This window comes from Spea bombifrons, chromosome 1 (genome assembly GCF_027358695.1).
Source record: "Spea bombifrons isolate aSpeBom1 chromosome 1, aSpeBom1.2.pri, whole genome shotgun sequence".
NCBI lineage: Eukaryota > Metazoa > Chordata > Amphibia > Anura > Pelobatidae > Spea > Spea bombifrons.
The window spans coordinates 54,636,863-54,653,716 of NC_071087.1; the positions used below are offsets into that span (position 1 = coordinate 54,636,863).

General features: G+C 38.6%; 1 protein-coding gene and 1 long non-coding RNA gene across 2 annotated transcripts in view; one reads left to right on the plus strand and one right to left on the minus strand.

Moving 5' to 3' along the window:
• Window positions 1-16,854, minus strand: part of SLC4A4 (solute carrier family 4 member 4) — a 98,989-nt gene that overhangs the window by 52,936 nt on the left and 29,199 nt on the right. The window lies entirely within an intron of this gene.
• Window positions 6,348-12,692, plus strand: LOC128488063 (uncharacterized). The gene is made up of 3 exons (XR_008353508.1): window positions 6,348-6,377; window positions 9,523-9,611; window positions 12,567-12,692. It is a non-coding gene; the product is annotated as an uncharacterized LOC128488063 (long non-coding RNA).

Consider the following 16,854-nt stretch of genomic DNA (forward strand, 5'->3'; position numbering starts at 1 on the left):
TAATGACACAACAGAGCAATACTTACTGCACAATTATACACATATATATTCAGGGGAATCTGCTATGGGCCCCCAGGAATCACTGGAGCCCGCAACAACCATGGTCACAGGGGTCGCAAGCACTTCCGCAAGAACGTGCAGCTTACGTCTGTGTTGCTTGCACACTGTGCGACCAACCACTCTTGTACCACCCAGAGGAAGCAGGAACGCAGAGGGGTCCTGTTACATAACTGGGTTTCTGCTTCCCCTGTGCGAGCGCCACCGAGAAATCTGCAGGTGATCTAAAGGGCATGCGGGAGGAAGTATGTATGAATGAGTGAATGCATGAGTCTGTGTGAATATGCATTTCTTGATGTATGCATGTAAAAGTCTGTGATAGCATGCATGTGGATGTGTAAGTGGGGGGGACAAATATGGCACAGGCAGGGTGTTTGGGAGCAGATATGGCACACATAGTCATGCTGTTCAGGGAAAAAGATAGCAGGTCCTATGTGTCCAATCTGGTTGTTGGGCAGGTCCTGCGGATGCAATCTGGGTGCTGGGGCAACCTGAACACCTAATCACGACTCGCACGTCCATTTCGGGTGACTTGCCGGACACGTACCATTCAATTACTATGCGAGTGACATAGTATTGTGGTCCTCCTCTCCCATGCGCACGTGGCGTGAGGACATCTCACACTGACTCACATTAGGATAACAAGGAGGGAAGACCACACTGGCTCTGACAGTCTCCTCCTTATCCGCAGACTTATTGTGGCAGGTACTTTTGCTTTTTTGCGGGTTTTTTGGTGTGGGAGTTGAGGGCGTGAATGCATGCTAGGGAGGCCCCAAGAAAATGCTTTCCCAGGGTCCAATAAATATTAAAAGCGGCTTTGTACATACTTAACTTTGCACATTGCAATGAATTATTTTAATGGAAACAAATGAAGATATATTACCCAGGGGGTTCCAGCTGTTTGTTATACTATGGCTTTTCTTATATTATAACAAAATTACCAAAAGGCTTAAGAGCATGCTTTTATAGCAGAAAAAAAGTCATAACAACAATCATTATAAAGAGTTACTGCTGTTTTAACTGGTATATATTCGACATGCAACCTGTTATAATTAACGTGTACAGCATTTTGACAGAACTTCAGTAAAGGCATATAATTTAAAAGCACAACCAAGAACACCCAAGTTCTACAGAATCCATCTCTTGGAAATAATACCAACCAAGATTAAAAAAAAGTAAAGGAAATGTGAAAACTAGGCTCTAATACAAAATTTGTATTTACATTTTTTTTGTGTACCTTAAGGAGGAATACCAAATTTGTATTGGCACTATTTGTGTACCTTAAAGGATCATTCACAAATGTGTGGGCAATAAGGTCCAATTTAAGTATGTATGTCATATATACATTTGTCCTGGCAAAAATCGCTAGCAGATGTATACATAAAAAAAAGTAGTTCTTTCCTAGAGTGTACACATCGCATCTATGCAAGTAAAGAGGTTAGCTGGTGCATGCACAGGTGAAAAAATTATTAAAGCCAAAATATTTCAGGTAATGTTCAACTTACATCATATAAAACATATTTGATAAGCTCAACCAAGAACAGATACCTAGCTGCTTTGTAGCCTGTCTTAGGGTATATCCCTGCTTGGGAGCATATCAAGTTTTAGTTCTCTTTTGCCATTACAGAGAAAAAAAATGTCCATCAACATATCAGTCTGATCCTGTCCAGAAAGGGCAGTCCTGAACCAAAATGTGAGGCAAATGTCCTCTGCACAAGGGAACCAACAACCCCAGACATACGTTGGGGTCTTTGTTGGACTCGTCATTGGCAAGAAGACAGCAAGGAAGTCCATATCTGGATTCACCTTCACACTTGAGGTGGGCCCCAAGAGATTCCCAAATGGTAAAATATCATGCCCTTGGGGCAGGATAAGACTGACATGTTGATGGGTGCTTTTTCCCTGTAATGGAACAAGAGAGCTAAAACTTGGGATGCACCACAGTACAGCCGACAAAGCGACTGTCCATTCTTGCTTGACGGTTTCAAATTTGTTTCGTATAATGTCTCACTCGTACATTTGCTAACAGAGCTGCTGTCATAACGCAAAGGCAAATTCTAAACCTATACTTTTTCTCTTTGCAAACTATTCTTTAAAGATACTCCCTATCTTTAATTTAATAACATATTATTCCAGAATTATGACTGGATTCCTCCATTGAACCCACAAGGCAGCAAACAGAAAAAATACTTCCTGACCATGGTTTTACAGAGAAATGCTGTCTGACATGACTGCCCCTTTAATAGCAACATGGTTGTTTTGGAAAGTCATGTTGGGCTCAACCACCCCACCTCATTTGAGACGAGTGGTCAGATGAGGACCTAAAAAGCAATTCCAGCCAAATTCAACATAGAAAAAGCCAGATTTATCTAATTAGCATTACTTCACTAATTGCCACTGGATGTAATAACTTCAACCTAATATGCTGCGGTTTTAATGGTCTGGGGCTAATTGGGTAGTTAGAAGTAAATTACAATTTGTGTTAATTATTGGTTAATTATCCATAAGAAACACAAAAGCCCCAAGGTTATTTTACAAATTCTTTATCGTTAACAAGGAACATGACTTGTAATTAAGTAAAATGAGTTGTTAAAACTTTATGGGGGATCATATGACAGGCTCCTGTTTAAGGTTATATTGCCTGCTGGTCATAAACATTTAGCTCCTGGTCTGTGGCCTCTCGCTGTTCTTTGCCAGTCACAAAGGGTGTCCCGAAACTTAAGGTGTATGTGAGCTAATGTAACCGTAGATATCATTGAAACGGCATGAAGAAGGCAGATTGAGACCAGCATCTGCCGGTAAGTAGGAAATCAAGATTTTCTTGGCTCAGTTATAGCGGTCAATATGCATTGAAACCATTTGATTGCAAAATGGCTGAATGATACCCATTTTTATGAATGTATCTGTAATAGAAAAAATGTACTAAATTGGTCTGCCGCTGTCCTTTTGGAATGTAAAAAAGAAAAAAAACAATAATTAACCATCGCACGCAACTTCCCTGTAAATGGTTATCTTTTAGAAGACAAAAAGTATTAGAATTATTAAGTCCACACGATTGAGTAATTTCCGTTAGGAAATTATTTTAGGTCTTGCATGCTTGAGAATGTGTGCAAGATATATGATAAGATTAGAATGTGTGCAGTTGTTCATGCAATGATATACTAAGGATCCACATATTACAAGCTCAACTTCACACCAGGATTTGCATTTATTGCGTGCTTACGTGTATTTTAATGATAATAAACGGCAGAAGCCATTAAAAGTGAATTATTAATTAATGACTGATTTACACATTAAAGAATCCACTAGCAGCAGCTGACAAAGACATCCATATACTAACATCTTGCAAACACTTTTTTTTTATTGAGGTGAGTCGAAATTTTCATCAACTAACCTTATTCCCATGAACAAAGCTGAGATGAATGGTAAGACAACTACATTTTCTTGTGGCAAATGTTATTGGAAGCTATTGATGCTTTTCGCTGAACCTTTTTTAAACGCTTTTAAATTTGGACTGAAGCCATAAGGATTATTTTAAACAGTATTTTCTTACAATAGGAAACGGGGTCCGTGTATATTAGAAATATCAGTATTTGTTTTCAAGCTTGCTACTCCTATGTGTTTAAGTACTGCTCAATACGTGTAGAGTGGCTGCAAAAGTTATATTTCTAGGTCCCGTGTACATATTTCAAATGTTCCTGCCCTGAAGTATGAGGGGTATATACGTGAAGAATAGTACCTATCTGTGGGTTTATACATCCCGCATACTACAGGTGAGGACCTGTGCTGGTCAGCAACAAACAAATGGCTGATGTGGTCAACCTAGTTTCAAGGCTTCTGCTAACTCATATCAGAAACATTTTAATTTAATCCATGTGTGGAGCAACTGCAAAATGACTTGTCATATGTTCTCACCCTTGTCTGCTACTTAAAGGGAACAGAAAGGGGTCATAGCCAAAATAAAGTTGTGGCTAGCCAGGCTTAGAGGCAGTGTTAGCCCCAAATAGACTTGGGCAGTGGGCAAAAGCCAGATCAAGAGTAGGTACGACCAAACAATGCTCCTGTAGACCTGTGAAATTCTAAGAGTTCCTAAGTATGCTCATTGTCCATCCTTCTGGGTGGGCTTCACTGGACTCAACTGCTTCATATGGTTTCAATAGACTTTACTATAGTTTATTAAAATGTTATTAAAATTATTAGGGGGTCTTAAAAGCTGATTATGCTGAGCTATTAGGGATAACTGAATCTCAAGGTTAGTCAGTTGGCCATGTCAAAAGAAATCCAGTTCTCAGCACAGAAAACAACTTTTGGCTTTGATGTGAGCTTAAAGGATATTTTCTCCAGTTAATTCCTTGAAATCCAGATAAACAAATCTCTAAGACCCAATACATGTTAATTACTCATATTTGTTTCTTTTGGCTTACTGTCAGAAATGTACATTAATTTGCCAATAAGAAAAGAAAATGCTAAAATCAATCATAGATGCCCATTCACTTTTCATTGATCAATCACTTGAATTTTTTTTTGTCTGCATATCAGAGCAAAATTATATTCCATCGGTACCTGGGAGAGATTTATAGGAATCTTTATTGTATTCCTTAATGCTCCAAACATGAGTCCAGGTCAACATGCCACCACTCTACATGACCACAAATGTCCAACAAATAGTAGTGGCCTCCTGGAAAGTTCTCCAGATGGGTCTAATGACATATCAAGCTTGGTCAGAACTACATTGCACAGAAAATCATTAAAATAATCAGTGGATGCTTCATATTATTGTGCGCTAGAAAGATATTCATATATTCTCAATATCAGCACAGAAAGACATAACTGAACTCCTAAAGTATTATAGTTTTACAAAGCCATTGTAAAACAATAATGAATGGAAGGAAAGTGAGGTGTGGACTAAGGGTTTCAGTCTGCAGTCAAATCCAGAAAGCATTAGCCCACCCTTACTTAATATGTCTATTTTAGTTAAGAAAAAAATAAACTCCCTTATCAGTGTGGGATTTTAGATGAATTCATTTCCGTAGAGTTTAATAGACTAGGTCAAGTGTGGACACCACAGACCTGAGCCAACAATCTGAGGTGTAGTTTACAGAGCCGCGTTGTTCCTTGCAATTCACAATCCCATTCCAGGAAAAATGGATTAATTAATCTTTAAGCATCTCTTCGTAGACTACTGGAAAAGGAAGTCAAAAACAAAAGGGAGTAAAACATGTAATAATTAAGTATGAGCCTAATGTTTGCAGAGACCAATTTTATTCCAAGTTGCGGTGGTAGCTATGAAACCACCTTTTGATCCCCAATGGAAGAAGGGGCAATAAAGTAGAGGTCATATTTACAAAACTCCTTATAGGAAGTGAAGGTCCACAAGTCTACTTTATTTTGATTCATGAAGACTTTCTTGATGGACTTTGTGATAATGACCAAATTCCTGACCCTCCATCACAAAATTATTGTACTCGGCCCGAAACAGTTTGTTAATGTCTCAAATGTAGGTTCCTGGGAACCAAAAGGAAAGGCAAACTAAGCTAGCAGCTGCCTAAGCAAATTCTACTCCTTTATTAATGTAATATTTTTCCCACGACTCAACAAAGACCTGTACTGAAAAGGCACTTTCCTGTGAGTATCTCATAACAGGGAGGGTCCTTTTAAGCCATTCTTTAAGAGCAATGAAAATGTTTTCGTGGATATATCATAATAAATCTGCTTTTTTTTGGAATCTGTAGCAGTTTTTAGTTGAAGCTGATAATGTTTAGTGCAGGGGAGTCCAGCCTGCGGCCCTCCAGCTGCTGCAGGCCTACTTCTCCCATCTTCCTCAACCAGCCCCTTAGCTTTTGGAGATGTAGTCCTGCAACAGCTGGAGGGCCGCAGGTTGGACACCCCTGGTTTAGTGGGTCAACACAGAAACAAAAATATGGTCATATAAGCTTTCAGGACCTCAGAGGTTTCAATCTGAAGATGAGACCTCTGAATAAAACCCATACCTTTTTGAAGATGGTGCTTAGAACCCTTCCTTTGTTTAAGGAAATGTAGCATTCTATTACCTAGTGGATCACTTTATTTTGCATAAACACTGATGGCATTATGGCAGCTTCCCAGGGATGGCTGCACATATGGAATGGCTGGGATGGCTTCTTTGGGATGGCTTCCTTGGGATGGCTGCAAAGATATCCCAATATCAAGGATATGGCTGCAATCAGGGGACTGGTTAGCCATAGTTTGGGGCAGGATTACAGCCAGTTAGACTATCAAGGGACAGAGAGTAAGCAGTGTTTCCACCTGGAGACTTCAAGTGAAACTCCACAAGCTCTCAGGTATGTGCATTACTCCTAAATGCAAAAGATTCATGTATACGTTTTTTCCATCAAAGGTGGGTAAACCGTTTTATCTTCAACCAATGGGTGCCAATGCATAAACGAGCCAGATTATTATCACTGCATTGAGATTTTTTTATGTAATGGATGTTTTCACATAAACATTTCTGGAACTGGACCTGTGAATGTCTTTCAATATTGTCAAAACCCCCCACAATGTATATTATTATTAAAAACACACTGATCATTTCTTAGCATTCGCCAGAGCGATATTTATATTATTCACTGACTCCAATGTCGTGCAGAGCAACTTATTTTCTTCATTCCCAGCAAAAGAAAAATAATGTGCAGGGGCCATACGGCTGTAACGTAACCCTTGATGTAGCTATATTTCACAGAATGACACTGAGAGAGGAGATTTCTTCCACTGAAATGCTTTATAAAATAAAATGTTCAGGGTTCTTAGCCCAGTCATAGGCACTGTTGGAATACAGGCGAATAAAATACTTTACCACATGATAATGTGTTTCCTCAGAAGGATTCTTAGAACCCCTTGGTTGCCGCTTTTAGTGAGCCACTAATGAAAATGCAAACTGATAAACTCTTAAAATGTGTAATATTTGAGGCTCCAGAGCAGTTGTACATTTTGATTTTTTATTTTGTGCTTTTTTATACGTTGCATAGTATAAGTGCAGGGTACTTCTTCTTTAGTGGGGCTGTCGGTAAACTGTCCCTTTAAGAAACATGGGGCATAACAGGCCATCAAACAAGCAAAGGTTACCCTTGTAATATGTTTACAATGGAGGACAATTAAAATCGACCTCCTTAGTTAATCTTTCCTATTTCTATCCTACAGCTTTCCTCACAGCTGGGTGAAGTTATGATTGGCAACACTAACTAAACACCAGGATATTGCAAAGTGATGACCCCCCTCCCATTTTTCATATAAATGATGACATTCACTTGTGTTTACATAAGCCCTATAGAATAAAGGCGTACAAAGAGAGGTGGCCAAGATGGTACATTTCCACCACTCTGATACCCTATATTGACAAAAGTATTGGGACACCTGACCATTACACCAACAGGGACTTTTATGACATTGAATTTTAAACACAGACATTTATGTGTAGCTGGTGCCCCCCTTTCCAGCTATAACAGCTTCCACTCTTCTGAGAAGGATTTTCACAAGATTTTGAAGTGTTTCTGTGGGAATCTTTGCCCATTCATCCAGTAGAGCATGTGTGAGGTCAGGCACTGATGTTGGACGAGAAGGCCTGGCTCACAAACTCAAGGTGTTGGATGAGGTTGAGGTCAGGGCTCTGTATGGGTCAGTCAAGTTCTTCCACACCAAACTCATCCGATCATGTCTTTATAGGCCTTGCTTTGTCCACTGGGGCACCGTCATGCTGGAATAGAAACTGCTCCCCCAAAGCAGGTAGCCTTTCATTGTCCAAAAGATCTGGGTATGTCCCCTTCAGCGTACCAAGACATTTTGGACATTTATTTACACAACCCACAACCATTTAGAGTAGAATTAGCATTTTTGCTTTTCTTACCCACGCTTTAATTTTACATTTATCTGTATTAAAATGCTAAAAGGCTCCTGTCCTAGATATTAAATGCATAAATCTATGCGAGCAGTAGAAGTCTGTGACTAGTATGAGTAGTGTTTGTGATTATGGAAATTCTGCTTCTCTGTAGCACAATAAGTACTAAACGGAAATGTAATAAGGTCTCAAGACACCAGTTACTGCAGTATACAGATTTTGATTCAAGATTGCAACAGTCACAAATGGCAAAATATGCCCAATACAAATATACATGACACCTATTATTATTTTCAGGTTTCCTATATAGATTTGCAAATTTGTCCATGTTGTCCAATTGTAACAGAAATTAAAAGTGCAAGTCAAGGAAAAGACGTCTGCAAAAGTTCTGTGAATAGGGTAAAAAAAGGACTGGGAAGAAAAGCTTAAAACCAGGGTCAACTGGTGTTTTATTTGTAACTGGAATATTACGGGCCAAATCCCTTCTTCAATACAGGTGAATGAATTCAAGATATCTTCACGTCCAGTCGTGGTACTTACAAGGACTAGTGCTGGAGCCATATCACTGATTCACTAATATAAAATCTTTGTGTTGGTTGGCAGAAGGTTAAAACTTGAGTCTTGACGACTCACTTCATTTATTCCCAGATGTAGTATAATTGCTATTATTAATGAACTACGGTGAAAAGGTATATTTTAGAAACATTTCACATGAATAAAGGCTCAGTAATCCACTAAAAATGACCCGAGAAACGAGACTGCTGCAATATGCTTGTCACTTATGAGTGATCATAGTGACATCCTCTGGTAGGACTGGAACAGTCCTATTTCAGAACATTAGATGGGTCTGTTTATCACACGGTGAGAACAGTTAAGCATAGCTACAGATTACCGAGGTATTTATTCCACTCACCAGATACACATTACATAACTGCCTCAACCTGGTTATGACTAATTCATTAATCCCGCACTCTGAACTACCTATGAATTCACATTTGCAGGCCAAGTATGCAGCCCTTTGATCACGGTGTTTACATATCATTAAACTAATGAAAAACTAGGTAATCCACAAATATTATACAATATTTTGCGGTAATTTCGTAACATCTGCAAATGATTAACTGTACAAAAACCATACAGTTTCTTTTAAGAAGTGATTTTCATGAGCCTATTGGGGGGGGAAATGCTTCTATTTTGCAATAAGATATTGAGCAATGTTAAAGTGAAACCAAAAACCAGGACGCACAATGGTGTCGCACACACATGCAAACTCCTTAATTGCCTCCAGTAGAATAATATAATATAGCATGTCAAATAAATACACAAATATATGTACTGTAGTATGTTCACGGAATGTCATGCTTCTCTTATCCCTAACACACCTGAGGAAGCCTAATTTTGTGAAACGTGTGCTTTTGAGGGATGTTTGCGTGACTAAGATTGTCGTTTTTACACATTATGTTGTCATTATATTTGGCCCTTATGCGTTTGGTGGGCAGAACTTCATCTACTTCCATGTAAGAGTGGATTTATATTTTGTTCTTGATCCGTTGTCTCACGGTTTCTTTCTTTCTGCCCTTATGCTTGTATTTTAGACTATTACAGGAGACGCCCTTTGTCTACTCCTTAAGGGCATAACACTTTTAAGAAGCAGGTCTACGCATCCCAGGGCAGCTTTGTGATGGTAAGTGGAATTATAATATATTTCACCACACTTTTCACTTTTGTAAAACATATGACGTATTACTGCTCAAGTTGGCTTAGTTGAAGGATCTCAAACAGTCTTAAGGTTAATCAGTCGTGTTACGCACGTAACTCAAAACTTAGTAGAAAAGACTTCCTGCAACTACTTAACACGTTTCCTTCTCCTCTCAGATCCATGTTTCAATTCAGTAAATAGTGTGGTAATTAAGATGAGTTACTTTAAACATGTAGCACGCAAGTCTAATAATACATTGGTGCATTTTCCATGCACAGCAGTGTTGTCTTTCAATTTTTATTTAATGAAAGACTGTCAAAGTTGATTAAACTGCGAATCAGATTGTAATTTGATAGAATACACTGAGGGGAAATCGAGATCAACAACATGATTATTAATTCTGTAGTTTGTCTAGGACCTGGTTCCAACTTTAAGCCTTGCATCTTCCCTTGTTTTTTGCTCATTCAATTTCTGCTCACGACTAGTCTTCCTCCCCACTAGGAGAACAAGTGACATTCAACCAGAGAAGAGGGCTATTGATCAAAAGATTTCTTTTTCAAGGGACATTTAACATTTATAAAATAAAAAAGGTGGCACTTGAAGCAGGGAAGTATATAAAGAGAAAAAATGGGTCCGGGAGTAAATAAATAAATAAAAATAAAATAAGGATGAGTGGTTCTGGCAACCCTGAAAGGCAGTACTATGCTAGATTGCTGGATATGCTATACACGGATAGGCTGTTCTTAACTTCCCAAGAGTAACAGAGGAACTTACAGGGGTTCTTTGTTCTAAGGGGTCATTTAGTAAGCATTCATTATGTACATGCTGTAAGTTTAACATCTTCACTACCTGGCACTGAGATCCTATGTATTCTGGTCGTTATTAGTATACTATTAAAGAGAACATTATTGGTCACAAAAAGTCTATTTAAAAAAACACGCATCACAACTGATGTATATTTTGTGGTGATTTATCCACTTGTGAATTTGGCCAAGACGAAACGGCTTAAAAATACAAAATACGAGCATTTCTGGTGCAACCAGGGTTATTTCATAACTCTCTACAAAATAACAACTTAATGCACCATATCGGGTCCCATTTTGTCATCATAAATATATTATTTAAGAAGTCACCCTATTGATACCTTTGTGAAAATCTGACGCTGTACAAACACAACCTCCCACCCTCTTTATGTCTTGATATTCTGCTCCATTGACTGCCTGCTTGAAGCAGCCAATCCGTGGGAGGAAATCGCTAAGACTGATATGGATGGGGTCACTTTCCACGCATGCACACAGGGGTCTCAGTAGACCTCTGTCCAGAGCTTTCTTTGAGCAAGAGCGTGTATACCACCTGTAAGGAGGGGTGCTCAGTCAAAAGGAAAGGGGCAAATACATAAATGATGCATTTTCAAGGAGGACCACGTGGAAATTTAAAGGGACTTCGAGTGCTGGAGTGAAGCTTTAACAATAACACGAACACACAAGAGCCCTAATCGTGTTTACAATCTATTGGGATACCATGCTGCAGCTTACATAATTAAGAATAATAATGTTGCCAACATCACTTGCTACAATACAGTAAATTGTTTCCACCGATGCAAAATAAACAGACGATACAATATAGTTTCATGCAGATTAAAACTGTCATAGCAACACAGACAATAATGTATTGAAATATAGTTAACTATCCCAACGGCTTAAACTTGTCCTAGGAATGAAGTTCATCTTGCAAGAGCTTTCTGCAGAATCACTCTGTGGTAACAATGCTTACAATGGAAGGGTGGCAGTGGTGATCAGATTACAACTGTGATTGCTGACTATTTAACGATGACTACGTAAATTGGCTTCATAGCAAAAAAAAGACGCTTAAAAACAACGGTTTTAATCCACTTTATGGACAATGCATTTTACAGCATGAACACATTCTTTAGTTTTTTTTTTTTTAACTGCCTCTGCTGAAGGCATGACGTGTAACCATACTTTCCGCACATGCTCAGTAGCACTTCCACTAAAGTTGAACTCCAGCCAACAACCAGCTGCATATATGCTAGTACAAGGGTGTCCAACCTAATGGCCCTCCAGCTGCTGCAGGACTACATCTCCCATAATGCTCTTTCAGCGAAGGGGCTGGCTGAGGAGTATGGGAGATGTAGTCCTGCAGCAGCTGGAGGGCCGCAGGTTGGACACCCCTGTGCTAGTAGAATATAAGTGCTCATCTAGCAGACGTTAAAAACTGGCTGCTGCTATCCCCATCAATATCAAAGAGCTCAGCTCCCACTGACTAGAATAAGAATGCTAACAAGTGAGCATATGAATGCTCCATGCTTTCAACATATAGGCCATTAATAACAATAAAAATAATAAGGTCAACTACAATAACTAATGAATGTGCGCACCAGTTTGTCTACAGAAAAATGCATGTAAAATGTACTCCGACATGTATTTAACATTGAAAATGGGACTGGAGTGCTCCTTAAGATCTGGTTTTATTGCCACTTGATGCACTGAGCTCTCTTCTACCCCTCCCTCTTCTTCTCTACTGTTTGCAAGTGAGAGCAGAATTGGGTGGGGAGTGGGGCTTGGTTAAACACAGCATCCCTACCCCATAGAAGAAGGAGGAGAGTGACCCAGGGAAGGACAGTTATTTTATTGCTAAAAAAAAAACCCAAAACAATTAAATGAACATCAATATCGAAGATGCACATTGCATCTACAATAGAAGGGTTCCCAATTCTGTCTATATATATTGCCACAAATTGCACTTTTTCAAGTTACAACGCTATATATATATATATATATATATATATATATATATATATATATATATATATATGTTACCCCTAGTGTCTGCTTAACTACTATACCTGCTATGTAAACCTACATTGACTTTCTCTTGATGCATTGTTTTAAATTATGGTGTTACTCCTTTTGTATTTAGGTACACATAGACTAATGAGGTTTTGAGAGGAAAAGACTAGAAAACCCACAGAAAAGGAGTTTGCAAGCAACACGTAAATGTCACATGATAACTTGCATTTCGGAGCCTCGGGTAAGCAGGTTTTATAATTTAAAAATAATAATAAAAAGTAGACTGATCTTTAATAAGTAATTTTCATACTACGGTCCTCAGGGTTGATTAAAAAAAATGTATAAAATACACATTAGTAAGATAATATAGCCAAATCCGAAAATGGATCCACCGACACAAAAAGTTGTAGACTTACTTCTCTATAGACGGTTTTTTTACGCTGAAAGAAAAGTTTGTTTCCCATGACTCTGATCTTTTAAACCTCTATATTCCCGCACCTCTTAGTAATCATGAACCAGACTTATCCTCAATATCTCCAACGAGCATTCATATCTGCACAATGAGCTTTTTTTTTCAGGAATTCTGATGCTCACGGTATTATAGACTATTCCAGCACAGAGTGGGTCAAAGCTACTGGCTGAAACCTGCTAAGACTGTTTCTTTCTGGGTAACTCTCAGGGTAAGTGAAAGAAGTCTATTGTCAAATTCTAACTTTGCAAATAAGATTACAAGGATTTTTCTTTCAAGGGAAAATCTGGATTTTCTGTAAAGAAAAAAATAGCAAGAACTGCATTGCACCTAGGGGGTCTATTCACTAAAGGTCTAGACGTCATAGTTTTCAGGAGAGCTGCGTTTCATCTCCTTGACTTCCCAATAAATAATGAAGGTCCAGCCCCAGTGATTTTCTGCTGGAGGAGAAGCTTGGACGGCCTTGAATAATGACTTATACATTTTACAGGGCCAGCTCAGCCTTTTGGTGGAGAAACTTGACCAGCGTTGACCCTTTTTAGTGAGTTAAAACCACAACTCTCTTGCAAACTCTGCTGACAACTCGATCGTTAGTGAATAAACTCCTTATCTCTTTGTGAAATTGCCAAAAATAGTCCAGAGTAATAACCCTTGTGTCAGGCAATCATTGACTGTCTGTAGCTTTCTCTTTTCTTACATGCTTTTTTCCTGCAGGCTTGAGAAATACATTTCACAAAAACCTTACTAAAGAGGTGCCTAAAGCATGTGCTTAGCCTATTTTTGTCTCTTATTCTGCAACATCCTCCTGTTTGACTCTGATCAAAGTGCCCATAATTCCATCATCTTTGTTTCCTTCATCACAGGCATAAGGCATGTTAAAAAAAAACTTAAAAAGTTCTTTGAAGTCGCATCGCAGGTCAAAAAAAGTTCCACCTCTGAGACAGAGGAAGAAAACAAAATATTTCACAAATATACAGCATAAAATCTGTAGGTCAATTCTAAGAAGCTGGACAGATACCCACCAGTCATTAAGAAACACTTAAAGTGACACAGCAGTCATCATGTGCACTCTAATGCCTATGCTAGCTTAAAAGGTCCCTTAACGTATACAGAATTCCCTCAAATGTTCACCTGGGAACTTCCAGCCTCTGGCTCCCCAGAGCCCTCCCTCTTTGGGTAGGCTGATGATGTTGGTGGGCGGAGCTGATGTCATTTGTAGAAGGAGCTAACCATTGTAGGCAGGGCTAGCGACAACTGCTTTATATATAAACGGGGTGGGAGGAGGAAATGGCCATGAGTAGGGAGTAGGGCTTGACTAAATACTGCACCCGTGACCAAGTCTCCGGGCAAAGCCGTCCCCAGGAATGTTCATAGGCATTTGCGCTATCCCTATCCCAACTTGCTAGCTGCCATGCAGGGGATGTGTCTGACCAAATATATTTCTTATGTAACATACTTAACCCCCATTACGCTCCTGCTCTAGCATGGCAAATACTGAGCAGAAAGTTCCCTCATCGATTTCAATGAGTGCTTTCCTGCCACGGATTAGCCGCTTTAAAGAGGTAGGGCTTCTCCCTAACGTAACTTCTTTATTGAGTTTTATTTTTTAAAGAATGCAGATGTGCAGTGCAAGTTTCCAATAAAATGCTGTACAAATAATATAACAAAGTAATGGAGGCCTGTTAAACCTGATGAACAATATAAGTAAATATGTAAAGAATGTGACAGCATGGTGGAAAGAATTATTTTACAATGTATGACAGTGGTATGTTCAGCAGTAATATAGATAATAGAAAGGCAAAATAATGCCTTTAATATTGGAATATTTAATGACCTAAATGCCTGGAACACCTATAAATATATTTATTTATAATATACATGCATACATTATCATACAGAAAGGGAAGGTTTTATTTTCTTTAAAAAAAAAATTATATATATATATATATATATATATATATATAGCATATATATATTTGGCAGGTATACTGGACACACATTAAAAACCCTTTTGGTTATTGTGCCTTTAAAGAGGATGTTATTAAACTGGCTGCGGACACAAGGATATGAAACGCTGCCAAACTCTTTCATCAGAGCCATTCATCTGCTTAAATTGTTTATTGTGATATAAGGGATCTGTATATTTTATGTGCTATACACATCTGCAAAACTCCCTAGCATGAGATGGCTCAAAACAAGCGCAATATTCATATTCCAGAATGTCTTAAGCATATAATTGCAATATTGCTTTCCCATTTTGCAAAGAAAGCTGAAATATTTTGGTAAAGTGGAATGTTCCGCGTTCATCTAAATTATTGTTCTGCTGTACATAACATGCAACACTGTTGAGACCCACCAGCATTCTGAAACATAATGGTATTTTTCAGGCTACAATTCCTCTTGATGCAAGAAAGCTGTATTTTACATAACAATCGAGAGACATAATTGGATATTTGCCCTGGTCTGTAATTATGGGGAGTTGAAAATACTTTAAGTGAACCTGCCACTTTAGAATGTATTTAGCACAGGTGTTTGGAGAGCATACTAACAAGATATGCAGGTTCATTGTAGTATTGCAAAGAAATGTGTAAATGCCACGGTCCTGACCCCCCCCCCCATCGGCAAACTCAACCTCCAATGAAACGTAATTAGTTTCCATGCAAGATTACGATGATAGAATCAAGCGAGCATAAGTTTCTCTAAAGCACATTTTCCTTCTGGTTGCCAACTATTCTGCATACACCTTGTCAATTGTTGAGCCTATTGTACAGCTCCATGGAACCTGTCGGTGTTAAATGAAAACCAAGGTAATAACCGTTCCAGAAACATAATAAGAATGACAGATAATACTTAAAGTGTCCAATCTCATGTGTTATAGTCTGAATGTTTGTTCACTTGTTGGCCTGCAACATTTGCTGACTGGAAAATTTTATCCCCCATGAATTAAAGCTTTCTCTAAAGTCTCAGTGAAGGGTAGAGTCCAGAAGAACATATTCATGCTTCACACCACTGACTGGTACTCACATTAAACTGAGACTAGGGCCATTCGGGTGCTCGCCCACTCCAATCCAGTAGGAAGGGGGAAAGTTAAAAAGGAAAAACATCTCTGAGTGCTAGTACATTTATAGTTGTAAAACACTTAATAAGCCTGGGCAAACCCAGCTGAATGGCAACTATAAAATACTAAACAAATCTATTTCTAAAGATGTGCATTTCCACCACTAGGCAACATGGCTTGTACTGTCTTGTACGAGTTCCAGTTCCTATCAAGAAAACCTGGACCCATTTGTATTTCTAGCTTAGCGTTGATTTGAATTGGCTACCTAGAGGTTTGCTTTGATCTGATCAAGCAGTGATTTTAAACTGCATTTTTTGAGTTATAATCACTAAACCTGTACTTGATGTTGAATGTTACCTGACTGTGTGCATAGGGAGTCACATTTCTATCCACTGAATAACAATTTAATGTTCTGTTGTTTGTTTGTTTTTTACAAAGTCTATAAACTGTACTGTATGGGTTATTGAATTGGGCCCAACATTTGCTGAAAACATCCACGTCAAATAGAACACAGAGAAAGCATGCTCCGATCACCCTTTGCACATTGTATTAAGGAGATCTACTGATAGTACATGGCACTTTACAGCTCTAGGCACCCTGCACTCATATATATCATTAATATATTAATATTTTATACATTAAGATGGTTTAATGTTCCAATTACTACATACACTTGAAGTTTTCCATAAAAAGTGATACTTCTTATAACCAAAGCAACAAGTGTTGACTGGACCATTCCATTGGTTGCTATGGTGATAAGACCACTTTACAAACCCTGCATCAGAACACTTCCCCCTTGGGCTTTTTAGCTTTTACAGAACCACGATAAATGAAAACACCCCTTAGTTTGAGTAAATATACTTGTCCAAATGGTGATCGCTAAATCACATT